Here is a 6000-nt window from a genome sequence, read left to right as displayed (position 1 = left end):
CATTTCCATCTCGGAAGGGGCAGAATTTTGTTCTTACTGGAATAGACACATACTCTGGATATGGGTTTACCTTCTCTGCGTGCAGCGCTTTTGCCAAAACTATTATCCATGGACTTCGAGAATGCTTTGTCCACCACTGTGGTATTCCACCCAGCATTACTTCTGATCATGGAGCCCACTTCATGCAAATGAAGTGTGGGAAGAGGCATATGGTGTGGAATTCACAGGTCTTACCAAGTGCCCCATCACCCTAAATACCTAGATTGATAGAACGAAGGAATGGCCTTTTGAAGATATAATTACAGTGCCAACTGGGTGGTAATACCTTGCAAGGCTGGGGCAAAGTTGTCCACTCTATGGTGTTGTTTCTCCCAAACCAGGATTCATGGATCCAGGCTTCACTCACTATTACCATTAGTGATATATAGAAAAATTTTTGCTTCCTGTCCCACAACCTTATATGCTGCTGGTCTGTAGTTCTTTGTGTCAAAAGGAGGAGTGCTTCCACAAAGAGACACAATATTGAGTCAACTGAACTAAAGTTAAAACTGCCAATTGGCGACTTTGGCCTCCTCATACCTATGAATCGATAGGCAAAGAAAGGCATTACTGTACTAGCTGCAGTGATTGAGCAAGGGGAAATAAGATTGCTACTCTACAATGGCGGTAAAGAAGAGTATGCCTGGAATACAGGAGATCCTTTAGGGCATCTGTTAGTTCTACCATGCCCTGAGATTAAAATCAGTGGATACTGCAATAGCCCAATCTAAACAAGACTAGTAATGATTCAGAACTTTCAGAAATGAAAGTTTGAGTCACCCCACAGAGCAAATAACCCTGACCAGCTGAAGGTAAAGGGAATACAGAATGTACAGTGGATTGAAGTAGTTATAAATAAGAGGTACAAGAAAATGACCCATTGCAGAAATGAGGACTGTAATGGTTATGAAAGTATCTTCCTTGTTTTATGAATGTTTGTATATATACATAAAGCAAATATCTCTGTTTTCTTCCTATCTTATACCCTTATCATATAAGTTGTATTATCATTATATTATAGTATTTGAGTTGCAGGATATCAAGTATAAGAGTGAATATTACAAGAACTTGCATGCTTTTTGAGGGAAAGGGTTAGTTTGTTTCCAGTTATATGCAGGAGAGTTGAATTATGTTAGGTGAAAGTTTGTCTGGTATTTTTATTTAGAAATTAAATACGTTTTTAGGAAATATGTGTGGGTGCCAAGTTGACAAGAGGTGGACTGTGATGGTTAAATTTGTGTGTCTGGATTTGGTGATTATTAATAAAGATATTGTGAACATTAATGTGCAGGTTTTTGTGTGGACACAGGTTTTTTAAAATTTATTTATTTAATTTTTATTTTTAAATTTATTTCTCTCTCCCATCCCTCCCCTGCCCCACCACTTGTCTGCTCTCTGTGTCCATTTGCTATGTGTTCTTCTGTGACCGCTTCTATCCTTTTTTTTTTTTCAAAGATTTATTTTATTTATTGCTCCCCGCATCCCCGGCCCCTGTTGTTTGTGCTTGCTTTGTCTGGTCATTGTGCACTCTCTGTGTCTGCTAGTCTTCTTTTAGGGGCACCAGAAACTGAACCTGGGACCTCCCGTTTGGGAGGGAGACACCCAATTGCTTGAGCCACGTCCGCTCCCTGCTTGTTGTATCTCTCACTGTGTCTCCATGTTGTGACATCTTGTTGCACCAGCCCTTCACATCAGCTCACCGTCTTTTTTTTTTTTTAAGATTTATTATTTATTTCTCCCCCCTCCCCCCGCCCCAGTTGTCTGTTCTGTGTGTCTATTTGCTGTGTGTTCTTTGTCTGCTTCTGTTGTCAGCGGCATGGGAATCTGTGTTTCTTTTTGTTGCGTCATCTCGTTGTGTCAGGTCTCCGTGTGTGTGGCGCCATTCTTGGGCAGGCTACATTTTCTCGTGCACTGGGCGGCTCTCCTTACGGGGCGCACTCCTTGCGCATGGAGCTCCCCTACACGGGGGACACCCCTGCATGGCAGGGCACTCCTTGCGCGCATCAGCACTGCGCATGGCCAGCTCCACACGGGTCAAGGAGGCCCGGGGTTTGAACCGCGGACCTCCCATGTGGTAGACAGATGCCCTGACCACTGGGTCAAGTCCGCTTCCCTGCTTCTATCCTTATCAGTGGCATGGGAATCTGTGTTTCTTTTGGCTGTGTCATCTTGCTGTGTCAGCTCTCCGTGTGTGTGGCGCCATTCCTGGGCAGGCTGCACTTTCTTTCCGCTGGGTGGCTCTCCTTACAGGGCACACTCCTTGTGTGTGGGGCTCCCCTATGTGGGGGACACCCCTGCGTGGCAGGGCACTCCTTGCGTGCATCAGCACTGCGCATGGGCCAGCCCCACACGGGTCCACATGCAGACCTCCCATGTGGTAGACGGACGCCCTAGCCACTGGGCCAAGTCCGCTTCCCAATCGTAGGTTTTTAATTCATTTGAGTAAATACCAAGGAGTGTAATTGCTGAACTGTGTGGTAAGACTGTTTAAATTTACAAAAGACCGCCAGGCTTCCAAGTGGCGCTACCATTTTGCATACCCTCCAGTAACGAAGGAGAGTGTGTTGCTGTGTTCTCACAGGCATTTCGTATTGTTTGTTTGTGAGTTTAACCATTCTAATGGTTGTGTGTTATATCTTGTTGTAATTTGCAACTGCCTGTTGACAAGTGTTGATGAAAATCTTTTCATATACTCATTTCACTTCTGTATATATTTCTTGGTGATATGTCTATTCAGACCTTTTATCTACTTTTTAAATTGGGTTGTTTGTTTTCTTATTATTGAGGTTGAAGTGTTCTTTGTATATTTTAGATACAAATTCTCTATAGATATGTGTTTTGACAACATTTTCTCTCAGTCTATGACTTGCCTTTTGATTTTAATTGTGATTTTTGCAGAAGTTTTAAATTTTAATAAAGTCTGTTATTTCAATTTTTTTCTTTCAAGGATTATGCTTTTGGTTTGTATGTAAAAACTCATTACTCAAACCAAGGTCGCACAGCTTTTCTCATCTGTTTTCTTTTAGAATTTTATAGGTTCATGACATATTTGTCTATGACCAATTTGGAGTTAATTTCTGTGAAAGCTGTAGGCTTTGTCTAGATACACTTTTTCATGTGCTGATGTCCATTCATTGAAAAGACTATTCTTTCCTCCTTTAATTGCCTTTGTTCCTTTGTCAGAGATCAGTTGATAGATTTGTAGGGGTCTATTTCTGGGATCTCTCGTCTGTTCCATTATCTACATATTTTTCCTCCAATACCACTTTCTTTATTATTAGTGCTTTATAATAAGTCTTGAAGTTAGGTAGTTATGGTCTTCCAATTAAGTTTTTCTGTGTTATTGTGTTGGATGTACTATGTGTTTTGCCTTTCAAAAAATTTCGAATCAGTTTGTCAATATGCACAAAATAGCATGATTGGATTTTGATTTGGTTTGTGCTGAATCTATAAATCAAGTTAGAAAGAATTGACATCTTAAATATATTGTATCTTCCAATCAGTGAACATGGAACATCTTTGCACTTATATAGATATTCTTTGTCTATTATTTGATTTATTTAATCAATTTTATATTTTTTTGTATAAATCGTGTACCTGTGTTGTTAGATTTATACCTATTTCCTTTTTGGTATTGTAACTGTCATTGCCTTTTTTTTTTTTTTTAAGCAATACTAGGGATTGAACCCAGGATCTTGTACATAGGAAGCAGCAGCACTCAAACCACTGAGCTACATTAGCTTGCCTGTCATTGCCTTTAATTTTTAAAAAACATTTATTTATTTATTTATTTCTCTCCCCCCCCCCCCGGTTGTCTGTTCTCTGTGTCTATTTGCTGCATCTTCTTTTACTGTGTTACTGCACTAGGTGGGGCTTATACTTTTTTTTTTTTTGAGATAGATGCTTTTATTTTTAAAATTTATTCTTCTTTATTTTCTTTTAAATGTTACATTAAAAAAAAATGAGGTCCCCATGTACCCCCTACCCCACCCCTCCCACATCAACACCCTCTTCCATCGTCGTGGCACATCCACTGCACCTGGCGAATACATTCTGGAGCACCGCTGCAGCACATGGGCAGCGGTCCACACTGTAGTCCACACTCTCCCCCAGTCCACCCAATGGGCCATGGCAGGACACACAACATCCAGCATCCACCCCTGCAGCACCACCAAGGACAACTCCTAATCCTGAAAATTCCCCCAAACCATATCTCTTCTTATGTCTCCCTACCCTCAGTAGTCACCATGGCCACTTTATCCACATCAGTATTACAATTTCTTCCCTTACTAATCACAATAATTCCCCAGCAGAACACCAGTAAGTCCACTCTAATCCATACTCTACTCCTCCATCCTGTGGACCTGGGATGGCTATGTCCACTCCACCTCTGTATCAAGCGGGGGCTTAGATTCCACATGGATGCTGGATGCAATTCTCCTGCTTGCAGCTGTAGGCACTCTTGGCTCCCTGGTGTGGTGGTTGACCTTCTTCACCTCCCTGTCAGCTGGCCAGGGTAAGTCCAGTAAACCAGAGGGCAGGAGCTGCAAGTCTGCTGAGGCTCAGGGCCTGGCTGTCACATGGACACTCTAGAGAGTCAGGTCTCCTGAGTATACACCAACCCAAACGCCAACCACAGGTTTGGTAAAAATACTTTTTCTTGATCTTAGGGGGAAAGTATCCAGTTTCTCACCATTAAATATGATCTTAGTCATAGGTTTTCATTATATGTTTTTTTTTCCATCAAGTTGAGGAACTTCCTTTCTATTCCTAGTTTGCTAGAAGGCTTCAGCATGATGTATTAAGTTTATCAAATGCTTTTTCTGTACTAATTGATATGATCTTGTGGTTTTTCTTCTCTAGTCTGTTGAGGTGGTAGGCACGTACTTTTCTCCTGAAGCAGGAAAGGATTCCTAAATTTTATATTTTAAAATATTTTTAACCAAAAAGTCATGAAAGAGATTCATTAAATGGGAAAAGAATTACTCTTTTTTGTTTTTTTTTAGGAGATACCAGGTATTGAACCTGGGCCTTGTACATGGGAGGCAGGCGCTCAACCACTGAGCCACACCCACTCCCCAAGAATTACTCTTTTTAACGTTTTATAAGTTACATGGGAGGATAGCTAATTTTTTTTAAAAAATGGGAAATTCTCTTGTGCTTCCATATTGATGTTGTTTTTGAAACTGGAAATGTAATATATATATATTACATATATATATAGTAGCAAATTCACATGATATATATATATATATAGTAGCAGATTCAAATAACCTCAGTTGTTACATTGCCTTTTTCCTTCTAATTTTCAATGAGGACCATTCTTATATAAATAATGATATGAAGCAGGTTTAAGGTTTGAAAATGAGCATTATTTCCATATATATTTATCACATTAAGGATCTGCAGACAATTCCTTGTGCTAGATATAATAAACCCACAAAAAAAGTTTTAAGGAAAAGATCCCTTATACTATTTCTGCTAGTGTATAAACATAGCTTGGCAAAAGACAAATGGTTGTAGTTTCTGTACCATTTCTGGCTATATTATTATTCTTTTCCCATGCAGCTTTGTATAAAGGTGAAATTTAGTTCAATCAGTAGTACCTGAGATAGTTTTTTCCCCAGTAGCTGGAAACACACACAACACACCTTTAAAAAAGGAGATAGGAAAGTGGACGAGGCTCAACTGATAGAGCTTCCGCCTACCATATGGGAGGTCCAGGGTTCAAACCCAGCGACTCCTGACCCATGTGATGAACTGGCCCATATGCAGTGCTGATGCACACAAGGAGTGCTGTGCCATGGAGGGGTGTCCCCACATAGGAGAGCCCCATGTGCAGGAACTGTGCCCCGCAAGGAGAGCTGCCCTGTGCAAAAAAAGTGCAGCCCGCCCAGGAGTGGTGCCGCACACGGAGAGCTGATGCAGCAAGATGATGCAACAAAAAGAGACACAGATTTC

This window comes from Dasypus novemcinctus, chromosome 29 (assembly GCF_030445035.2).
Source record: "Dasypus novemcinctus isolate mDasNov1 chromosome 29, mDasNov1.1.hap2, whole genome shotgun sequence".
NCBI lineage: Eukaryota > Metazoa > Chordata > Mammalia > Cingulata > Dasypodidae > Dasypus > Dasypus novemcinctus.
This window is presented reverse-complemented; position numbering follows the sequence as displayed.